Source organism: Bos indicus, chromosome X (assembly GCF_029378745.1).
Source record: "Bos indicus isolate NIAB-ARS_2022 breed Sahiwal x Tharparkar chromosome X, NIAB-ARS_B.indTharparkar_mat_pri_1.0, whole genome shotgun sequence".
Classification (NCBI taxonomy): domain Eukaryota; kingdom Metazoa; phylum Chordata; class Mammalia; order Artiodactyla; family Bovidae; genus Bos; species Bos indicus.
This window is the reverse complement of record NC_091789.1, coordinates 42,204,268-42,229,176: the sequence shown is the minus strand read 5'-3', so window position 1 is coordinate 42,229,176 and position 24,909 is coordinate 42,204,268. Positions and strand designations below refer to the sequence as shown.

The 24,909-nt window shown below is 39.8% G+C and overlaps 1 protein-coding gene across 5 annotated transcripts in view; it reads right to left on the bottom strand.

The window, feature by feature from the left end:
• The window catches only part of PCDH11X (protocadherin 11 X-linked), a 999,015-nt gene extending 982,011 nt beyond the window's left edge, over positions 1 to 17,004 (bottom strand). For all 5 annotated transcript variants that reach the window (XM_070784431.1, XM_070784432.1, XM_070784433.1 and 2 more), the window contains exon 1: positions 16,662 to 17,004. The gene's annotated coding sequence lies outside the window, so the exon portion shown is untranslated. The remainder of the gene's footprint in view (positions 1 to 16,661) is intronic.
• Positions 17,005 to 24,909: the final 7,905 nt, after the last annotated feature.

Sequence of the window (24,909 nt, the reverse complement as noted above, 5' to 3'; positions counted from 1 at the left end):
GTTGGAGTCATTAATAATGAGAGCAGAAGGAAAATCCTAACAGCAAACAAGTTAAGAATATTTTTATCAAAACATTGCTGGTTAATAGTTACCTCAGCATACCATTAATTCCCTCAAGCTTGAGTATCTGTCTCATCACCTTTGCATTATTGTCCTCAGAGAAATGTTAATCTTAACCCAGAGTCTGTATCTAGGAAATATATCCTTTCTCTTTCTTCCTTTATTAAAAAATTTAGATCATTACATAATTCCCAGGATAAGTTACTTACAAACAGTGACCCAATCTATTTAGCATAGTAAGAAGTTCACTGAATTTGAAGTTAAATTCTAATTTGGTGTGGCTTTAGGCAAACTATTTAGCTAATTCTGGATGTTGATTCTTTATTTGAAAAGAAAAAAGAAAGACGAGGATAAAAATGTCTGTGACACTTAACTCACAGTGTTGTTTGGAGTGTTAGATGGTTAATGTGAAGTCTTTTGTCAGGATAAGTTCTTCAACAAATATCAATTTTATGTAGAGGAACTGTATTTTTAAGGAAACATTACAATGAGGGTAGTGTTTGTCTTTTATATCCAATAGCACCTTGGCAGAATATGTGTCATCATTTACACTTTAAGTCTACTAATTATCTCATGAGATTCATTAAAGGAACCAAACAGGGTTTGCTTCTCTGACAACAAAAGATATTTTTGTAATACCTTCTAATAATCTAGTTCTTCCAAGGGAAAACAAAATGTGATTTCCCAGTGGGTAAAACTATTCACCCCACGTGATTAACTACTATTACAAAAAATTATCTTAAAAGAAATGCTTGAATATAATTCAAATAAAATGAGAAACCTGAAACCTCTCAAAGTTGCAGGTTGCAAGCATTGCCAAGACTTAGAGCAATACACCTTAGTTTATGACTTAACATTCTATATCTAAGCCAACCCACTGCAGTAATAGATTTTCCTTTTTTTCCTTTCAAATACTCTGCCTCCAGACCTATTCTCATAAATAATTTTATCTTTACAGAGAAAGAAAACTCTTAGGAACTTGGCTTTTGTGTATTTTAAATTGGAAACAAATCCTCATTTCTTTTTGTAAAAAGCCTTATTGGATTTATCCATCACAAGTACTCTTTTCTTGTTCAATATGATCACATCCTTATCTCCCAGCTCACAATGACAATTGTGTCATTGCATACTTATGTTATATGTTTGAAATGACTAAAACCAGTGATATCCTAATTGTGCCAAATAAAATTCAATAAGTGCTCACTACAACTTTCTAATACAAATTAAAGACTCCTAAAAGATTAAACATAATAAACAATTGTTCCTTTGATGCATAACCTTAATCATATTTGAACCCTCAATTATATTACATACACTGGCTGATGGAATGAATATTTTTCCAGGGATCATGAGAATAAGGATCTAGTGCAGTCTTTGACATTCAATAGGTATGTGAACTTAAGAGGGAAAAAATCTTGTCCAAGTGGCATTGCTCATAAGTCAAAATGGTTAATACCTATTTCACAGGACTGTTGTGAGATTCAGATGAGATAAAATTTGTAAAATCCTAAAGTGCAAATAAAACAATTTAAATGATAATGTAATCAGTCACATATTTAGAAACCTGGTGTTAGTGCCTGTCATATTTACCAAGAGGTGCCATTTCAGGTAATTTCTTGATAATTTCTTTAGATTTAATGCAAAGACTCATGATGCATCTACTTTGGGTTTTGTATGCTTTTTTTGGTAAATTATTAGTTTTTTCCATAAATGCACTTGTTTCAATTTCTGGAAAAGCTTGTGTTTAAGTGATTTAGTTGCTATCATTAGTGTATGATATAAATAATATAGAAAATATAATAACTTTCTCAAAGAAAATATTAAACATTATATTATCAGAATGTCCTCCATTTATTTGAAAGATGATACTTCCTTGAGTTGTCAGTCTCTATCCTGGAATCTAATCTTAACTTGGAATTCTCAATTTTTTCCAGTGAATATAATCAACCCATTTCCTTAGTAATGCTATTACTAACTTTTGCAATTCTGTATTATTAGCAATTACAAGCACTTCAACATTTAATGTATATTATATGACATTATCTACTGGCTGATTGTGTTTAATCTTCACTGACACCTATTTTAAATGTTTACTAAAATTATATGACTTATGATTCAAATTTTGTCCAGTGAAACAATATTTTCCTCTTACTTAAAAAATCTCATTCTATTAAGATGTATCCATATTTCCTCTGAAACAGGAAAAAGGAGAACTGGTCTAAAGTTATACAGCTGGATTTGATTACTCTAGTTCACAAAATTTTGTTTAATATTTTCAGCATTTCTCATAGTTGTTAGATTAGTCCAAGAAATTATCTTATATTTTTATTCTGGTTGTTGTGATCCTGAAGTATTTTGGTGTTTTACATGAGTCAATTTTATATAATTTTTGAGTTTTAGGGCCATTGTAAATTGACTCAATTTTTTCCTCATTCTGTCTTAAGTTTTGACCAGCATATTTTCATAGAAGTACAGTAATATCTCTACTTTCTATAGTTTCCATCACTAGCCTTTGAAAATTGAATTTGAAGAAGTCTGTTATTTTTCTCTTTTTTTGGTCCCTTTTTTTTTTTTGCTTTCTTTTTTTTAAATTTTATTTTATTTTTTAATTTTTATTATTATTATTATTATTAATTTTTTTACTTTACAATATTGTATTGGTTTTGCCATACATCAACATGAATCCACCATGGGTGTACACATGTCTTTTCCTCTTCATGTACTTCGGAGTTTCCTCCTTAAAAAAAAAAAAAAGATATATGATATTTTGCTTGCTATACATGCTTCCTCAGGCACATGGAAACAGTCTATGCTTAAAATTAATAAATAAGAGTAATGAAATCCAAGGCAATTTTGGCAGACATCCAAGTTCATTTAGCACTTACAAAAGTATTTTAGTCCAGTTGGCCCTTTAGTTCACTGAGATCATGAAGTTGCACCAAACAAGCTTTGCTGTTGCACTTACAAAAGTATTTTAGTCCAGTTGGCCCTTTAGTTCACTGAGATCATGAAGTTGCACCAAACAAGCTTTGCTGTTGCTATTAAAGTATCAGAGCTTAGCAAAGACTAATAAAGTTTCATTAGGAAGGCGGTAGCTGCTGAATCCCAATGCCACAATTAAGACACGAAGTGACAATTTTTTCGTTCCCCTCACCCTGCCAGAACCACAACTGTGCCTAACAAACACAGTCTAAACACTCACAACTTGACTTATCTCAATAGCTGTTTTCAACATTGTTTGACACTGGTTCTATACCAAATTGTACTGCATACAAAGAAACGGAACTACGAAAATTTCTTAGACGGATTATGAATGAAAAGTTCTGTTGGATTAAATGGCTATTCTGCTGCAATCTATGATAAAAATCTAGGTGTGAAGAAAGCAGCTCCATGGGCTTTGAGTAGAATTTTAGGGGATAGCAAATATAAAATAACCTTTACCAAGTATCTTTTGTTGCTGTTGTTGTTGTTACCTTGAAAAATGTCAGACACAAAAAGAAACTAAAAATAATGTTTTCAACTTAGGTAAATGAAAATTTAATTAATCATTGTACCCTGCATGCAAGCATACATGCTAAGTCGCTTCAGTCGTGCCTGACTTTACAACCCCATGGACTGTAGCCCACCAGGCTCCTCTGTCCATGGAATTCTCCATGCAAGAGTACTGGAGCAGGTTGTCATGCCCTCCTTCAGGGGATCTTCCCAACCCAGGAATCAAACTCACCTCTCTACCATGCAGGTTCTTTACCACTAGCATTACCTCAGAAGCCCCATTTTATTCTGATATCTGAATAATTAACTGTTATGTTCATTTTAAATATGTCATAAACAAATATCTTCAAGGATCTATACCATATTAAATTCAGAATTTTTGGATCTTTTTGAAAAACATTTTATAGTATTAGCAAGCTATTGACACTGTGGTCAATGGTTTTCTTTTTGAAAAAGTATAACTGTATGTATGTAGTCCTTATACATATATTTGACAATATAATGAGCAAGAAACTTTTATTCTGAACTATAGTTTCAACTGATCTAGCTACATCAAAGATTAAGATCAATTTTAATATCCATGTACAATAAGCATATATCATTTTTAATTTTTATATATTACATCCTTTGCAAAATAGCTAAATTCAATCTTTAAATCTGTAAACTTTTGCTTACTTCACTTTTTTCATGCTTGTTTACCAGACTAAAAATTAACCCTTCTTTTTCAATGTGGATTGAGAGGCAACAGCATCCTACATTCCTAGGGAACTTGTTAGAAACGCAGAATTTCAGGCCCCAGCTACAATCTACAGAATCAGAATGTGCATTTTAACAGGGTTCACAGATGAAAGGGATGTGCATTAAAATTTGAAAAGCACAGGAATAGAACTTAACTTCCTAGAAACTAGAGTTTAAAATAAATCATCAGCAGTGATGGTGACTGATTAGAAGCTCTATTTCTTGCTCAAGTGCTTAGCTTCTATTATAGCTGCACTGTTTTATATATATATATGTATATATATTAGCATTGGCCTTATATTCCCATGGGCTTCCCAGGTGGCTCAGCTGGTAAAGAATCTGTCCACAACGTGGGAGACCGGTTCAATCCCTGGCTTGGGAAGATCCCCTGGAGAAGGGAACAGCTATTCACTGTGGTATTCTGGCCTGGAGAATTCCATGGACTGTATAGTCCATGGGGTCACAAAGAGTCAGACACGACTGAGTGACTTTCACTTTACATTCCCATAACTGTTTACTCTTGTATGCAATTTGAAGGTATTTAGAAGCCATGTGATATTTAATGTATTCCAACTCCCTTCCTCAAATAATCCTTCTTTGCACTCATTCACTTTATAAAATGGAAAGCATAGATTGTAACTGTTTTATCTCGTGAATGTTAAAACTGAATTCATGGGCTTAGAAAAGTTGTAGGACAAGGGATGATATAAGAAATGTGGAGCCTGACTGAAGGCTAAAATGTCGGTCTTAAACTGAGCGATATTTTCCTGGTGTGAGCAGAAAGAACAATGGAAATTCTTCCTCATGACCATAAAGCAAGCTCTCTGTAAAAGTTTTATCCTATTTGTGTGTTTTTGCATGTGTTTATTACCCATCCTTAAGTCTCTGTTTTTTAAAAAAATTCATGTATTCCCACATTTCTTTCGAAGATTTTTGATCCTAGTAAAATTAGCAAACAAGTATCAAATAACAGTTAAGGTATTCTAAATACACAATATGAGGAGTGAGAGAGAAGCCAGCCTAGGCATTTTCAAAAAGGTTGCATATTTCACACTAAACTGAAAACCAGGTCCTATCACCTAACACTCTGAGAGTGTTCTTCTCTTTTTGATTTCCTTTCCCCTATTTCTTCCCCTCGGCCACAAAGTAAAATAAAGCAGTGTAAGGTTATTCAGGGGAGAAAAGTAAGCTTTGTTTAGCACATTCTGCCTGACCCATACTCCGGCCTGACCTTTGCCTGACCCATACTCCTGAAACTGTGTACAAAGCCCTGTGTCCTTGTTTTTTGAAGTAAAATGCTGTCTCAAGAGTTAATGACTGTGAAATGTGAAGACATAGAAACAAAGAATATCTGTTGGGCTAAGGAACTGGTAACAATTTAGACTGCAATTCTGCCACATAACAGAATCACCAAACTCCCAGTTCCCTGAAAGATACAGATAAAGGCCTGACACACATTTCTGAGTTGTTTTTACAGGAAGCAGACCCCCTACCACCACCACCCAGATGAAAACTGCTGATCACAAGCACATAGACCCCAAACTGGCTGAAACCAGAATGCTGATGATGCTTGAAACCTCACCGTGATGCCAATCAATCCAAGAACTGTCCACCAGCTGATCATGCCCTGCTCCTCGAACACTATAAAACTCCTCCCTACTCCCTCCAGGGTGAGTCACATGGTCTTCAGGGCATTAGCCCACTGTGGCCTCTTTTGCCTGGCAAAGCAATAAAAGCTACTCTTTTCTACTTCACTGAAAACTCTGTCTCCATGTTTCTATTTGGCATTGGTGAACAGAGGCCAAGTTTCTACAAAACTCCCTTACACACAATCCTGACATGAGCTGCAAGATCATGCAACATACCAAAGTTTAGAAAATTCACTTACAAATTTTCCCAAATTATATTTAAACATTCAGAAAAATGTACATTTAAGTCCTTAGGTAAATATCCATTTATAAAAACAAAACCATTCTTTGGGGTATGTATACATCTTGCTATCTTAAGTAAATGGGCTTTTCAAGTAATTTTAAAAGAGTTAAAATATTTATACACTTTAATGCATAGATACTTTAGTCTACTCACTTTGCCTTCATGTCAAGACTACATTTTTCATGTTTTATAACATAATATGCACAACAAAGGTGTTTTTAATAATCTAAGTTAAAAAAAAAGTGTAGAAAATATACCATTTTCTATGTCTAAGTCAGATTGGGAAATTTTCCAGCTTAATAAAGCCAAAGAAATAAACAAACAAATCCTGGATATTTTTAACTTTCTGATAAGGTACAAAACTATTATGGCATTTGAGCAAAGGAGGGAAAAGGCAAGGTTGCAGAGTAAACTAAATAATGTTATCCCCTAATACCTCGTATGAGGTCCTGTTACACTCATTTTACATTTCTGAGCCTTAGTTTTCTTGTCTGTGAAATTAAAGAGTTGGATTAAATGCTCTTTCTGGCCCCTTCCAGTTTCAGAGTTTATGAAACCTGGGCCATTCTTGGCGTACTGTAATGAACCACCTGACAGTATTTGTTAAATTTAATATGACTATATGTTACATCTTTGGTGGTGCTTACTATGCCCAATCAGAATATAAGCTTCTCAAAGGACATACTGCCTTAAACTTCTTTAAGAACTCCCTTTCTTAACCCAGTCCAACCACTGCATTTAAAATTTGCAATGCTGAACAAGCAATAGGCTTTTAGATATTGAGGACTAATGAATCCAGGTATTGAAACCGGAAATATCTGTAGAGCCACATGATAAGGACGGAATATATGGTAGAGCTTTCTGTAAAACATCATAAACATTTTTTCCTTCATTGGAAAGGGCCTTGAAATAATGTAAAATTTCTCCAAGTTACTTTTGGGAAAACTGTATTCCAGGGAGATGAAGTTATTTGCCTAAGATCACTCTCTGGATACCAACAAAATATCAATCATAAAATATATTGTGTTCACACAATTTAAATAAACCTTTTGCTCTCATTTCCTATACCAAAAAGCGCAGGATGAAGGAGTTCATAATCCTGAAGGCAACAGAAAATGGTTTGCACATCAGGAGCTTAATGTCCTTCAGTTTAAATGATATAAACCTACACACAATTGATTCCTAAAGATATTTTGCTTCAAAGATGGCATATCAGAACAAAGTCAGTATTTACAAATCACTGTCAAACAGTCTCTAAAACAAATCATATATAAAATATAAATGTCTTTCAAGAAAAATGAATTAGGCAATAACACTAAATATTTTCCACATTAGGTAAGCTTAAACTTTATGGAGGGTCATTTTGATGGGTCATATCTTGAATTATTCTTATAAATAAAATAGAGAAATTATATGAGCATATATGAGCATGTACTGTTAAATTTCAATAGTCTTATAAATATATATATATAAAGATATATATATATATATATATCTTATATAGTTTTTACAGGGTTAGTGCACAAAGACTTAAAAGAGGAGGAGAATATGACACAAGTAGACAGTTAATCGACAAGCTTATTTAGATATATTCAAATATACTTTGAAAATGTTTTTTTTAATCCAAGAAGCATTCTTTTTTTTTTTTTTTAACATTCAGATCTTTGAGGAAATATACTCAAAATAAATGAGTGGCAAGACAGGGTGTTGGCAAAAGCCCTTGCTTGGAAGCCAAAGTCCTATATAAACTTCCCCTCTTGCTACCTGGAAAGCCTTAGACAGGATTTCATTTGTTTGACCTTCAGTTTCCCCATTGAAAAAATAGGTACAACCATGTTTTTTCTACTTAAAAGATTTTTATGAGACTAGAATGATATACTTTTAAAATTATATAAAATACTCTGTAAATTAAATTAGCGGAATGAATTGAAACAAAAAGGTACCTTAAATTTTAATGTTTTGTTTACATTTCATATGATGACAATAAATGAATTATAAAAATCAGTAATATCTCAATTTGCATTCTAATCAATTGAAATTTTAAAAGAAATGAATTTTCACCTGCCGTTGCTACTGCTAAGTCATTTCAGTCGTGTCCAACTCTGTGAGACCCCGTAGACGGCAGCCCATCAGGCTCCCCCGTCCCTGGGATTCTCCAGGCAAGAATACTGGAGTGGGTTGCCATTTCCTTCTCCAATGCATGAAAGTGAAAAGTGAAAGTGAAGTTTCTCAGTCGTGTCCAACTCCTAGGGACCCCATGGACTGTAGCCTACCAGGCTCCTCCGTCCATGGGATTTTCCAAGCAAGAGTACTGGAGTGGGTTGCCATTGCCTTCTCCGGAATTTTCATCTAGTTTAATTCAAATCCATCAGGAAATTAGTTTTATTATCGTGCTAGAAGATAAGTTAGATTAATAAAATAACTTTAAGAGAAGAGAGAAAAATCCTCTCCTAGATTTTATTCTCTTCTTTCCTCTTTCCTCTTTCCTCTTTTTGGAGGAAGAAAATTTGGTAGTAGTTTTTCCAAATGTACATATTCAAGATGAGCAGATTAGGTGGAAAAAAAATTCTTTCAAATCTGGGATGAAAATGGCAACTATAGCTATCGTTACTTTAAGTTTCAAAATTTATTATACTGATTTCACACTTAACACATTAAAGACAATTAAAAGGACAGTTTAAATCCTTGATCAGTTGAGGGTGTTTAAACTGCAAAGGATAATAGAAGCATTCTGGATTTCTGCCAAGTCACTCTTCTAATTCAAAAACTATAATTGAAAAAAGACCCTTTATTCAATTTATTTTCACTGTCTGATAATGAGAATGCAGTCTTTCTACAGATATAACCAAATCTCAACACACTTTATACCCTAAAATAGTTTGCTTCATGTGATAAACCTGTGCTTTACAATTAATGTTGTATTGAACATAAATTTTGAGGGACCTTGGCAGACACATCATTTTATACTTTTTCTTAACAAAAGACACTACATTTCAAAAGAACTTCTATTGAAAAATAACACCTTTTCAAACAGCATTAGACTAACTTAAACAATGCAAGTCAGTCTGGAATATCAAGGCATCTTCATTCTAGATACTGAATGATCAATAAAATCTTCCAATAATAGAACTCTGTTCAGACAATGACATACAATTTGAAATGTTATAAAGTCAATCTAATTAAATGTACTTATAAATTTTATTTTTCCCAAAGGTAAAATTTACATATGTCATTGATGGAAGAATGTGTCATCTATTTTTATGGCATACTCTTTCTTAAATACCCAATTCCCAATGATGCTGAGCCAACCTCAGTACATGGAGAAGTATGGACAATTTGAGAATTGCCCATTTCCCTCATACACAAAAATATCTTTTCACCAACACATAAAAAGCAAGGGTTCCTTTGACTCTGAAGAGGCAAACCTGTTGTAGAGGAAAACCTGTCTGAGGAGGATGGCCTCTCAAAATACTTAAATCTGAGCCACTATGACAATTCCACAAAGCAAAAAGGAGGAGGAATAAAACAGAAATAAACTTTCACTGAAAATATAAATAGAATAACCCATGGGAAGAGGAAAAACCAGAAAGAATGGGATGCAAAGAAACAGATTCAGAGTGTGTGATGAGAAATTCAGAAAAGTTGTAATTACTACCCAAAGTACAATGTTTAAATCCCTTGTGGTAACCAAAGGAAAACAGACATTTTCAGGCATTTATATACACACACACACATACACATATATATAAGCTAGTGGAGGTGATAGAACTCCAGTTAAGCCATTCCAAATCCTGAAAGATGATGCTGTGAAAGTGCTGCACTCAATATGCCTGAAAATTTGGAAAACTCAGCAGTGGCCACAGGACTGGAAAAGGTCAGTTTTCATTCCAATCCCAAAGAAAAGCAATGCCAAAGAATGCTCAAACTACCGCACAATTGTACTCATCTCACACGCTAGTAAAGTACTGCTCAAAATTATCCAAGCCAGGCTTCAGCAATACATGAACCGTGAACTTCCTGATGTTCAAGCTGGTTTTAGAAAAGGCAGTGGAACCAGAGATCAAATTGCCAACATCCACTGGATCATGGAAAAAGCAAGAGAGTTCCAGAAAAAAACATCTATTTCTGCTTTATTGACTATGCCAAAGCCTATGACTCTGTGGATCACAATCAACTGTGGAAAATTCTGAAAGAGATGGGAATACCAGACCATCTGATCTGCCTCTTGAGAAATTTGTATGCAGGTCAGGAAGCAACAGTTAGAACTGGACATGGAACAACAGACTCGTTCCAAATAGGAAAAGGAGTTTGTCAAGGCTGTATTTTGTCACCCTGTTTATTGAACTTATATGCAGAGTACATCATGAGAAATGCTGGACTAGAAGAAATACAAGCTGGAATCAAGATTGCTGGGAGAAATATCAATAAACTCAGATATGCAGATGACACCACCCTTATGGCAGAAAGTGAAGAGGAACTAAAAAGCCTCTTGATGAAAGTGAAAGTGGAGAGTGAAAAAGTTGGCTTAAAGCTCAACATTCAGAAAATGAAAATTATGGCATCCGTTCCCATCACTTCATGGCCAATAGATGGGGAAACAGTGCAAACCATGGCTGAGTTTATTTTTGGGGGCTCCAAAATCACTGTAGATGGTGATTGCAGCCATGACATTAAAAGACACTTGCTCCTTGGAAGGAAAGTTATGACCAACCTAGATAGCATATTCAAAAGCAGAGACATTACTTTGTCAACAAAGGTCCGTCTGGTCAAGGCTATGGTTTTTCCAGTAGTCATGTATGGATGTGAGATTTGGACTATAAAGAAAGCTGAGCGCTGAAGAATTGATTCTTTTGAACTGTGGTGTTGGAGAAGACTCTTGAGAGTCCCATGGATTGCAAGGAGATCCAACCAGTCCATCCTAAAGGAGATCAGCCCTGGATGTTCATTGGAGGGACTGATGTTGAAGCTGAGGCTCCAATACTTTGGCCCCATGATGCGGAGAGCTCATTCACTTGAAAAGATCCTGATGCTGGGAAAGAGTGAGGGCAGGAGGAGAAGGGGACAACACAGGATGAGATGTTTGGATGGCATCACTGACACAATGGACATGGGTTTGGGTGGACCCGGGGGAGTTGGTGATGGACAGGGAGGCCTTGCGTACTGTGGTTCATGGGGTCGCAAAGAGTCGGACATGACTGAGTGACTGAAATGAACTGAACTGAACTGAATGGTTGATAGAGAAACAGCTGAAGCTGGTAGTTCAGTTCAGTTGTCACTCAGTCGTGTCCGACTCTTTGCGACCCCATGAATCGCAGCACACCAGGCCTCCCTGTCGATCACCAACTCCTGGAGTTCACTCAGACTCACGTCCATCGAGTCAGTGATGCCATCCAGCCATCTCATCCTCTGTCGTCCCCTTCTCCTCCTGCCCCCAATCCCTCCCAACATCAGGGTCTTTTCCAATGAGTCAACTCTTCGCATGAGGTGGCCAAAGTACTGGAGTTTCAGCTTTAGCATTATTCCTTCCAAAGAAATCCCAGGGCTGATCTCCTTCAGAAGCTGGTAAGGGTGGGAGAAATGATATGGGACATGGAGATGATGCAAGGAGGTATGTGGAAAACGGAGTGCAGTGGGCTTTATAAATGTGCTTGCAAGTTGCTGAAGGAGTTTACTCTAATGGTAGAAGATGGGGAGTTTGGAAGGCTTGGTGGGGAAGGTGAGATGACCCTAAAGATAAAACTATAGAGATGATTAGAACTAAAGAGAAATTTTCTTTCAGCAAATAGCATTCATTTATTTCTTAGTTGTACTGCTTTACCTTGTGTGGTGTGTGGGTTTAGGCCCTCTTCAAAATGTGTCCTGCTTTCTGGATATGACAATATCTTCTTAACTTATTTACCTTCACTCTCTATTCCAATATCTTAGTTTACTCAAATACACATTTAAAGACATTTAAAAACAAGAAAAATATTTCTATTGTGTGCCATCTACTGCCCATTTTTTTTTCACCCTGTTTTGTTGTTGTTAACATACCTACTTGTTAACATACCTACTTTAAAAATGTTCAAAGTGGCCTATGCCTACAACATACACACAAAACTGCTAACTCCACAGTGGGACATCAACCCCACCACCACCACCACCTTACTTAGTCTGTACCAGGCTCTTTCAAGTCCATTTCTTGGCTAGTCACTGCTTAGGAATGCCTATTTTTCAAAGCCATAGAGACATCGTCTTTATGAATCTTTTCTCAACCTCTTAGCAAAAATTAATTCCTCCCTCGATTATGTTCAATTAGAGCATTAATCACATTGTATTATAAATTTGTCAGTCTCCTGGCTCACAGAAGCCCCAGATACCTTTCCACATGCTCTTTTATATTCCTGGAGCCTACCACATTGTCTGGCACAGTAGGTTTGCAGATTCTTTGGTGAATAAGTAAACATATTACACCTCCTTTAAAATACATGAAACAAGATTATTGAAGAAAATTAGATTTCAAAATTTCATCCCCTGAATAATTCCCCTTCCCACTAATAGAAAAATGTGGCAGCTATACATATTTTGTCAATTTGGTTTAAAGCCAGTGGCTTCTATAAAGGCTCCTTGTCTGGGAGCCTCCCCTCCCTTCCCCAAGAACCTTATAAATCCTGGCTAAAGGCTGTTATGGATTGCTTGCACAGAGAAAAGGAGAATTTTCTACTTTCTAAATCCCTTACCAGATTTCTCCCTGCCACCAGCAGTCTGGAAGCTCTCTATCAGGAATTTCTATCTTGCAAAGAAAATGAAGTTTTGAATACCAGGAGAAGAAATGTGTAAACTGCAATTCCTTCTGCCAGGACTCCCAGCTGCCAAAAGCCAACACGGCTTGGACATCCATCAGAATTGCATTCAGGTGATTATTTTTTAAAGGGGGGCTCCTTTCAATCCTAAGCAAATTATGGAACCCTAGAAAATGAATGCACTTTTATGCTTGGTCTGAGTTTTCTTTCCATTCCTGTATTGCAAACGCATAGGAACTTTTTTGCTGCTGTTGCTGATATACAAAACCCTAGATTTACAAAACGGAAGAATTCTCTGCTTCTGCTCCCTTTTACCCAAAATCCCCTACCTACCTCCAAACCAAAATACAGTCAGTAGGTAAGCTTTTTATTGCGATCCCCTCTGATGGTAATTTCCTTGGAAAGGAAGCTCAGTTCCGAGGCCCAGATGCCTCCACACACCCTGCCTCCGCCCCTCCTTCTTGCCCTGTACAGCCTTCTCCAAGGGCGCGCTGCGGTCCTTCTCCCAGAGCTAAAGAAAGAATTGTCCGTAATCAGGGAAAACTGATTAGCCTCCAATTCCGGGAAGCAGGGGTTTGCTCCGTAAAAGGAGAAGAGCAAACTCAGAAAGGAAGACGCAGCGGGCTTCCGTCTTGTAAAACCCCATTCCTGAACGTTCCCAATTTGGCGCTCCGGCCTCTGAAAGTGACTGCGCAGCCTTATAATAAAGAGGACGGTGGCCTCTCCCCTGCGGCAGCAGCCCTCAGAGCCTTTCCGCAACTTCCAATCATCAGTCCCTTCTTTCACTGAAAGGGGACCCTCCACACAGTGCAAGCCCACCTCCGATCGCCCTCCTTCCCCACCGCACCATTTCACTGGGAATAAGACCCTCTTCGCCTTCTAGGGGGCTTACTCTGTTGAAGGCAAAGAGCCACAAGATTTTAAGGATGCCAGTCTTCATATCACCCGGGGAGGACAGATGACAGTGGAAATTTAATGCTGGTAACTGTTATTATTTCATCTTTAAAACTTGCCCTCCAGAACGAAGCTAAATAAGTGGATTCACGTTGAATAGTGAAGGTGCAAGCTGAAAAGGAGCGGGGTTATTGGGTGGGGGTCGTGGGGAACAGGGAAACGGAGGGAAGGAGTGCAGAAAGACCCTAAATCTGTATTAGACTCCGGGGTTCAAAACCTGCCCCGGTCCAGGCTGCAGTAACCCCTCCACCCCACGCCCCCGGCGCCTCGGCCAGGGAGCCGGAAGGAGGGGCCGAGAGCTAGTGCGCGGGAAGGAGGCCGAGAGAAGCGAGGGCGGCTGCGCACAGGGAGGGCGCCGGGCTGGGCCGCTCGCTCAGCCTCCTCTCGGCCCGCTGAGCCGTTCTGGGGCTGACATCATTGCCAGAAGGAGGGGCTGCCCGTGCCAAAGCGACTGGAGAACAAGGTTCTCAGGCCTCGCTGGCGTAGGCGCTCCCTCGCCGCTTAGCAGGCGCATCGCGGTGGCGACCAGATTCAGCCCGCGTGAGCTGAGCACGGCAATTCTTAATTTAGCGGAGGAAGGAAGATATCTTTAGACCTTAGCGCGTCCATCTTTGGGTTCATTCGTCAGAGCAGCCCGCACACCGTCCGCGCTTTCCTCTGATGAACCAGACAAAGGCAAGAAAGGGGGGAACATGTACAAATACTACTATTACTTCGACTTGCTTTCAAATGCCACCCCACCCCCCTACCCAGCGAAAGGTCAGCTCTGATTGTTTGAAACAAGATTAAGAGTGAAATTCTATCTAAGTTCACCAAGTTCAGAAGGTGCCCTCAAGTATCTTTTTTTTTTTTAAAGTCACACCTGTTTTAACCTTTAAGTGACGGGAGGGAGTCGCTTTAGTGTAAAGCGAGGCTACCTTGTCCGGTGTTTTGCTCACTGTTCAGTATTCTCGGCAGGCTCCTCAGGTTGTTTCCTTATTGCAACGTTAAGAGCACCAAAGCAGCTCTCCCAACACCATCGCCCCCTCCCATTATTTCCTGTCCCCCTCACCGTCTATCCCCACGTTTAAACACTTTCTTCCACACACTCTCCTTCGCACAGAAACGGTTCCTATGTGAGGTTTAAACCCAACCTGAAGATGTTTCCACTCAAGGACTCGCTTTTGTTTGGTTCTCCCAATTCAATTTTATTTATTCTTTTGTCCTCGCCTCTCTTCTCTCAAGTCTTTTGCTTTGTGCATTTGTGCCGCAGTGGCGCAAGTTTCGATTCCCAGCCCCCAGCCAACATTTTTAGAAAGGTACCCCGCTGGCAGACTCCAAGACAAGCCCTCAGACGCGCGGGCACACGCATTCAACACGCGCACTCCTGCGCCCCGCAACCCAAAAGCGGCCAAAGCAGTGAAGCGCGGAAGAGGCCATTTGCAGTTGAGCTTTATAAGTCTTTCCTTAGAGAAGGAAAGGAAGTGGCTGGCGCTATACACTCTTCAAAAGTGGTACCTCCCCCCTTTATTTTTTGCAAGGGGAGGATGTCAATTTGAGGCTAAGAGTGCACTTTCAAGTCGTGTTTCCAATCAAGGGCAGACTGCCACTCCGCTCTTCTAAGTCTCTGAAGAAAAGACTCATTTGCGGCTATGCCTTTTTAAAAAGTCACCTTTTCTGAAGACTCTCTTAAGAGGCATTCATTTTCGCGAAACGGGACTGTTTTATGGCTACGCGCTTTAAAAATTAATTCCTTTATGGACACATAAACTGTTTCTCGGTCCTATCTTAGTCAACGTCATTCATTTATGAGATAGCTAAGCGGGTTTTGGCTAAGGGCTGAAAAGTCATTTATTTTGGATAAAGAGCAGTCCCTTTATGTTTGACTAAGCTCCTAGAAAAAGTCTTTCTTTCTTTTTTTTTTTTTTTTAATGAGAAAATGATGCGTTTTTCGGCTACGAGACTGTAAGACGTTTCTTTAAAAAAAAAAAAAAAAAAAAAAAGCTAGGCAGAATTTTCCACACCTACCATCTCCATATACAGCAGGTGCTGACTGAGCACGGCCCCAGAAGTAGGGCGGGAAGGAAGGGCGGGGAGGCGAGGGGCAGGCGAAATTACATGGGAGACCCTGAGCACTCCGTGGCGCGCTGCGATCTCCTCTCTACGCCAAGGGTCGGGTCCTCAAGGACTAGGGCCAACCTGGCAAGGATCCAGACCTGGAGCCCCCAGAGATGGGAGTGCAGCGGTGCCAGACCACGCGAGAAGTCCGGAGCGGGCTCCAGGCTTTGCCGCTCGGTTCAGACCGCTCCTCCTGGCTAAACCGAGAATCTGGAGTGTGATCTTTTCTCAATCCCTGCTCTAATCTTGAGAGTTTGTCTCAGCTTCGCTGAAGCTGAAGCGAAAGACATTTTTGCACGGCCAATGTCGGGCAAATTCACGCGCGGACACTTTTCTGACACAAGTGTTTTCTTAAAGTAACCAAGGCAAGCCGACTGGTGGCTATGCCAAAAAGAGATTCTAGCTGCACTCACCTCCGGGGTTTGCTCTTAAATCCAGGGAAGAGATAGGGGAAGGGGGAAGGGAGGACACGGGAAGAGTTTCTAAAACCACTCTGTGGTCCTAATAAAGACCCTGAGAGCAGGCAGCCGGAACCTCCACGCACTAAGTGCGGGACTCACGCTTCACACGGCGCACTCTGTTCTGGCCCCGGGACCGGATACTTACCTTGTTGTCCACGCCACTAGAGTAGAAATGAGGTGGTAGGTTAAAAAAAAAAAAAAAAGCTTCTGCTCGCTCCACGGAGACTGCGATTGCTGTAGCGGGGCTCTGCCGCCACAGCTCGCAGTCCGCGGAGCAGTTGGAGTCTCAAAGCCTTCCTTTTAGGCTGATTGGGCCGCCCGGATTGCCTGGGGTTGCCCGGGCTGTCTGTGACGCCGTTGCCGCTGCCACTCTACGCACTCTTTTTCAGCTGGCTTTCCGCTTTGCCGCGCGGGTCGCTGCGTGCAGCTCAAGCTCACGGCTCCTCCTGCCCTGACAGTTCGCCGACTGCAAGGAGCCAGGGCCGAGCCAGCCCTTTTCAATGGCGAGGGGGAGGGACTCGATAGAGGGGGAGAAGGGGGAAGGAAGGGGGGTGAGCGAGTGGAAGGCGGGCGTGGGGAGAGAAGCGAACCAGTGCCCTGGCCGCCTGCTGGGAGGGGATGGCGCAGCACCAACTGCTGGGTACCCACCTCTGGTCCCCACTCCTTGCATCCCACATCCCCCACCGCTTCGGGGGAGGCCCCTCCCGGCTGACGGGCAACCGGGAAAGAAGGGCGTGGGCGAGATGGAGGTAAGCTTAGGAAGTTACTGTTCGCCGCCCCAAGCAGGCGGCAGAAAGCGTTCTGGCTGCACCCTCGCGTTCGGGACCCGCTGCTGGGAAAAACGCGCCGCTTTCCGGCTTCCCGCTTTGCTGAGCGAAACCGAGGGCACGTTCCGCTCCGCTCGGTCCTCCGCTCGCTGCTCTCTTTGGCTTCCCTTTAAGTTGAACTCATTCACATTATCTTACAGAAGTTTTATTTTTCTTGTTACGTGTGCTTTTCTCGTGATCCCGCTGACCGCCCTCAGTCCCGCTAGAGAACGAGCATCCAGCAGCACCATTGTCTCATACAAAGGATACTTAAGGCAGACTAGTGGAAGTAGGGGCAAAGCTGCAGTTGGAGCCGAGAGACTGTCTGTGCATATATTACACTCTGCTGTGAACCGGGTCTAGTCCCTCGCTTTCCTTCAGACGGATCGTCTGGGGGTAGCGGAGAGAGGAGTGAGGGGCGAAATCTAGCATTTGGCTACCCCAGAGAGCAAGTATGAGTGAGCCTAAGCAGGTTTGGGCTTTGGGCTGCTTTAGTGGGGTCCAGCCGCTTCTCTGCCGGGGACCAGGCAGCATCGCGGGCTTGGACAGCGCTTTTCCGTGGTGTAGGAAAGGATACAGGAGAGGGAGGAACCCAGCCGCAAGACATGCTTGCCAGCGCGCTCCGGCTGCCTAGTCGGTGACGCCCGGGCGAGCATCGCGGTGCCAGGTCTTCCAAGACTACTAGAGAGATCAGGGGCAGTCTGGCTGGTTTGTGACTCGGAACGGTTGTGGGTGTCTAGAAGCAGGGCTAATTCCCCCGTCCCTGTTATGGAATTACAAGCAAATAGCAACACCAACCAAAACCTTCCCAGCTGGTCTACTCCGATTCTTACTCCAAGGAACAAGTCCTTAAATTTACCCACTGGCTGGAGAATGAACCAGGTGAATGCTTTAATTTTTTTCCCAGAAAAAAAAAAAATGTAGTATTTTAGGTTTAGGTTTTAGCATCCGTTTTCCATGCTTAACCAATAGAAAAAACTTATCTTTCTAGTGCTCTGCTTTTTGGGGGAAAGAGGAAGCTCTCTTTCCTAAAATAAAAGAAGGAAAAGTAGATAATGTTTTCCGGCACCAAGAGCACAGTATTCACTTTTATTTTTGTCTACTGAATCGTAGGGGGAATACATCTGCATAGGGCTAGAACATCAAGAAGGGGATAATTTGTTCCAATTATCATGAGTTGATTTTATCTAATAGCTTATTCGTGGAAAGTTATTATTATTATTATTGAAGGGCAAATCTTTCTGACTTCTTTCGCCGGTATATCCCTCATTTCATAACTGCCTTCTTTCCAATTCCTGATATTTTAAAAGGATAAAACCCTAGTTCAGATAATGCTCACATAACCTTTTGTTTTTCTGTTGCTTTTTCTTTTCTTTTTTAAACATTTACAGCCACTACCAGAAGGAATAATAGCAACGCAGTTCAGGGCAGTCTGCATGAAAAGAGGATACAGGAAGTATTTACTGTTACATTTTACTCCTCATGTAACTCTGCTTCCATCAGTCATGGTATCCAGCACATGCATTGTCCTCTTCTTGGGAACTAGGAGATGTCTTGGAGTTGAAATCAGAAGTTGTCAAATGGTTATGGTTTACAGCTCTGATTCTTGGGATTTGCACTGCTACATGAGACTCAGTCATAGGTGATGGCAGGAAGTCAATGAAAATAAAATCAGTGATTGATCCAGGAAAGTGTGGCAGAGCCATGCTATGGAGGCACTCACTCTCAGAGCATTAATAATCATTCATAACATCTACATTAGACATAAATTAATTGATGTGTTAAGAGGAGAGAACTGTCCAGTGAATATTATGAAGTATTTAAAGTTATCAAGGCAGACTCATGAAGTTAATATTAATTATTTACATTTTACAGTTTCTAGAACTGAAGATTTGCACAAGATCATGGCGCTGAAGAGTAGCAGACTCTGGATTTTCATTTAGAGTATAAATCTAAACTTTAGCTACATGCTTGCTTTACAATGAATCTGGATTCTTCTATATATATAGCACAACATTTAGTCTTAAGCGTCTCATACAGTAGAAAATGATCTCTGTAGATTAGAGACATTACCTCCAGACCTAGTTCAACTAAGTAACCCAGAAAATCATCTGAGAAATTCATTTTTGTTGATAAAAGTGGCAGAAATCCACATTTGAAAATAATGAAAAATGTTCCCATTTTCTCTTCTTGGTGGCACCAATGAGCAACGGAATAACCAAAAGCCAGGCCACCCAGCAAAAGCTCTTTACTTGGTGCTCTAACTCTAAAAGGACTGATCAGGAATCTACTCTGCTTGCACACAGAGAGAATTCCTTGACTGAATGCCTTTTATGCACCATTTGAATTATTATATATTGTCCTGCTGCTGCTAAGTCGCTTCAGTTGTGTCCAACTCTGTGCGAACCCGTAGACGGCAGCCCACCAGGTTCCCCCGTCCCTGGGATTCTCCAGGCAAGAACACTGGAGTGGGTTGCCATTTCCTTCTCCAATGCGTGAAAGTGAAAAGTGAAAGTGAAGTCGTTCAGTCGTGCCAAAACCACTCTATGAGATAGGTATTATTAGCTTTTTTTTTTTTTTTTTTAACAAATGAGGAAACAGAGACTCACAGAGACTAGGTAAAATGCCCAATGTTATAGAGCTATAAAGTATAGAGTTGGGAAAATCAAACTCATATCATTTCCAGTTCACTATGCTGACCCTCAGCATATGGTCTTCAGATTGTGTGATTACACATTTTCAGAATTTGCATTACATCAAGAATTTTATAATTAACAAAAGGAAACTTTAGGATTTTTTTTTTTTTTTTTTTTTGTAGGAGATGCCATGAGCGAAGTGCTATATTTATTGCATTTGTTTATTTAGTGTTCCAATTTGGAACTTTAACCAGGGTTCTACTAAGATTGGAAAAAGGAAGTTATGGTAATGTCTACCCATAAGCATGGAAATATGTGTAATCTCTGAGGATTAAACTATAAAATCATCATATAATTATAGAATGGCTCATACAAGAAAATTAAAATACTTCAGTGAGTTAGGATGTTTCTCAGGCCAGTGAGAATTGATTAAAACTGAGAAATAATGTGGTAATCTGAAGAAGGTTGATCAGCTGTGCAGAACTAAAAAAAGAAGCCTCAAAGAGATGAGTATTGGTAACTCTTATCCATGTACATTTTCATCTCACTGGCAAAAAGCATCCTTGATATGAGATTGATGAAGCTAATCACATACTCTGCAATTTCAGTTGCCTTTGCATTGAAACACCTCTTATCAAGCAGTCTACCATCTGATTGTGATTTGCTTTCCCATGTACACTGTCTAGAGAGAGAATGCATAGGTCTTAAAGATGGATGAAACTATGTGCTAGTTATTTTACATCAAATTCCATTCATCTTTATGTCATCCACTACAACTTGTACCTATATTACACGTGAATGCTATAATCAGTAAATCATCACTGTTATTGAGAGAGTATGTGTTTGTATGGACAGAAAACTGTAAAAATGGATAAATTACATTCTCTGTGATATTTTTCATATTTAATGTTAACCATCAACAGCAATTAAAATTAGTAAGAGGCAGTAAAGCCTAATGCTTAGAAAAGAACTTTAGTTTTAAACCAGATTTGAAATTCTGGCTCTGCCATTTTCTAGTTGTGTAGCTTTAGGCAAATTAATCTCTAGATCTGTATGTACAAGACAGAGACTAGCCACATGTGCTGCAGAGCCTTTGAAACTTGACTAACCAAAACTGAGATGCACTGTAAGTATAAAATACATACCCTATTTTGAAGAGTTAGCACATGTACATACACACATGTATATGAAATATGTAAGTAATATTTTTCATAAATTGCATGATGAAATGTTTATGTTTTGACTAACAGTAAATAAAATATTATTAAACTAATTTAACCTGCTTATTTTCAATATTTTAATGGGCTGCTAGAAAATTTAAAATTATATATGTGGTCTGAATTATATTTTTGTTGTAGAGAGCTATTCTAAGAAGCTTTAGTTTTTTCATCTAAAAATGAGGATGATAATCTTATGTAGCTCAAATTGTTGTAATGATATTTAAATAAAATAATGTACCTCAAATGCTTAGCACAGTGCTTGACTTTTAGTTTAAAAGTTATCACTCTGCAAGAGTTAGGAAATAAATTAAGAAATAAAGATAAGTAAAATTACAAAACAAAATCTGTAATCCTGAATGGGTTAAGGACTGCTCAAAGGAAAGGCTTTAGTTATGAATTGGTTTTCTTTAGCTCAAGTGAAATCATTCTAATTCTCTCTAGAAACAAAGGCAAAGATACATGTCTGGTTGTGGGGGGAGAACAATATTTGTGACATACAAAAATAATAATGTGCAGGCAAATGTTTTGAACAGTTCAAGGTACTTTCTCAATTCCAAACATTTTTACTACCGTAATTTGTGAGGCACTTTTACATTTAATTGGTAGATATTTCTAGTGTTGGGGCATTCAGGTTGTAATAGCCACGCATTCCGGGAAACAAACTCACTCAGAAGGACAATGCACATAGTGGAGTGCAGTTTATTACACCAGCAGGCCCAATGCCAAGGACCCCGACCAGCATTTGTGAAAATATTCTATACCTCATGTGTACATTTCCGAACCCACCACCCCAATTTCTTTGAGACTTACATAAAACAAAGGAAGGATAAATACAATCACAATAACCCCATCACTCATGTGCTATGTGTTCAAATGGTTAATAATCAATAAGAATTTATGACCTGTCCAGAGGCAGGGGTGATTAGAGAATGTTTTCTCTTAGGCGATGAGTAACCTGGATGTGATCTTCAAATTCCCCTGTCCAGAGGGGGGTCTTATCCTTCTATTGTAGTTTCCATAGGCACTAAGCAAAGAGTTCAGAGTCCATTGGAGAGGTGGCCGAGCATGATCAGCATGAACAGGCCTAAAATGGAGTCCAGCTCTGTCTGTTTCCTCCTTCAAGGTGAGGTAAATAAGGCTGAAAGGCAAATACTTTTCTGCAGATACAGAAATGGGAGAAAGCATAGTAGTTCACTGTACCTCAGTTCAGTTCAGTTCAGTCACTCAGTTGTGTCCAACTCTTTGCAACCCCATGAATTGCAGCACACCAGGCCTCACTGTCCATCAACAACTCCAGGAGTTCACTCAGACTCAGGTCCATTGACTCAGTGATGCCATGCAGCCATCTCATCCTCTGTCATCCCCTTCACTTCCTGCCCCCAATCCCTCCCAGCATCAGAGTATTTTCCAATGAGTGAACCCTTCCCATGAGGTGGCCAAAGTACTGGAGTTTCAGCTTTAGCATCATTCCTTTCAAAGAAACCCCAGGTTGGTCTCATTCAGAATGGACTGGTTGGATCTCCTTGCAGTCCAAGGGACTCTCAAGAGTCTTCTCCAACACCACAGTTCAAAAGCATCAATTCTTCAGCACTAAGCTTTCTTCACAGTCCAACTCTAACATCCATATATGATCACTGGAAAAACCATAGCCTTGACTAGATGGACCTTTGTTGGCAAAGTAATGTCTCTGCTTTTGAATATGCTATCTAGGTTGGTAATAACTTTTCTTCCAGGGAGTAAGCGTCTTTTAATTTCATGGCTGCAGTCACCATCTGCAGTGGTTTTGGAGCCCCCCAAAATAAAGTCTGACACTGTTTCCACTGTTTCCCCGTCTATTTGCCATGAAGTGATGGGACCAGATGCCATGATCTTAGTTTTCTGAATGTTGAGCTTTAAGCCAAGTTTTTCACTCTCCTCTTTCACCTTCATCAAGAGATTTTTTGTTCCTCTTCACTTTCTGCCATAAGGGTGGTATCATCTGCATATCTGAGGTTATTGATATTTCTCCTGGCAATCTTGATTCCAGCTTGTGCTTCTTCCAGCCCAGCATTTCTCATGATGTACGCTGCATATAAGTTAAATAAGCAGGGTGACAATATACAGCCTTGACGAACTCCTTTTCCTATTTGGAACCAGTCTGTTGTTCCATGTCCAGTTCTAACTGTTGCTTCCTGACCTGCATACAAATTTCTCAAGAGGCAGGTAAGGTGGTCTGGTATTCCCATCTCTTTCAGAATTTTCCACAGTTTCTTGTGTTCCACACAGTCAAAGGCTTAGGCATAGTCAATAAAGCAGAAATAGATGTTTTTCTGGAACTCTCTTGCTTTTTCCATGATCCAGCGGATGTTGGCAATTTGATCTCTGGTTCCTCTGCCTTTTCTAAAACCAGCTTGAACATCAGGAAGTTCATGGTTCATGTATTGCTGAAGCCTGGCTTGGAGAATTTTGAGCATTACTTTACTAGCATGTGAGATGAGTGCAATTGTGTGGTAGTTTGAGCATTCTTTGGCATTGCTTTTCTTTGGGATTGGAATGAAAACTGACCTTTTCCAGTCCTGTGGCCACTGCTGAGTTTTCCAAATTTTCAGGCATATTGAGTGCAGCACTTTCACAGCATCATCTTTCAGGATTTGAAATAGCTCAACTGGAATTCCATCACCTCCACTAGCTTTGTTCATAGTGATGCTTTCTAAGGCCCACTTGACTTCACATTCCAGGAGGTCAGTGATCACACCATCGTGATTATCTGGGTCATGAAGATCTTTTTTGTACAGTTCTTCTGTGTATTCTTGCCACCTCTTCTTAATATCTTGTGCTTCTGTTAGGTCCATACCATTTCTGTCCTTTATCAAGCCCATCTTTGCGTGAAATGTTTCCTTGGTATCTCGAATTTTCTTGAAGAGATCTCTTGTCTTTCCCATTCTGTTGTTTTCCTCTATTTCTTTGCATTGATCACTGAGGAATGCTTTCTTATCTTTTCTTGCTATTCTTTGGAACTCTGCATTCAGATGTTTATATCTTTCCTTTTCTCCTTTGCTTTTCCCTTCTCTTCTTTTCACAGCTATTTGTAAGGCCTCCCCAGACAGCCATTTTGCTTTTTTGCATTTCTTTTCCATGGGGATGGTCTTGATCCCTGTTTCCTGTATAAAATCACGAACCTCATTCCATAGTTCATCAGGCACTCTGTCTAACATATTTAGTCCCTTAAATCTATTTCTCACTTCCACTGTATAATCATAAGGGATTTGATTTAGGTCATACCTGAATGGTCTAGTGGTTTTCCCTACTTTCTTCAATTTCAGTCTGAACTTGGCAATAAGTAGTTCATGATCTGAGCCACAGTCAGCTCCTGGTCTAGTTTTTGTTGACTGTATAGAGCTTCTCCATCTTTGGCTGCAAAGAATATAATCAGTCTGATTTCGGTGTTTACCATCTGGTGATGTCCATGTGTAGAGTCTTCTCTTGTGTTGTTGGAAGAGGGTGTTTGCTATGACCAGTGCTTTTTCTTGGCAAAACTCTCTTAACTTTGCCCTGTTTCATTACGTATTCCAATGCCAAATTTGCCTGTTACTCCAGGTGTTTTTTGACTTCCTACTTTTGCATTGCAGTCCCCTATAATGAAAAGGACATCTTTTTTAGGCGTTAGTTCTAAAAGGTCTTGTAGGTCCTCACAGAACCGTTCAAATGCAGCTTCTTCAGCGTTACTGGTTGGGGCATAGGCTTGGATTACA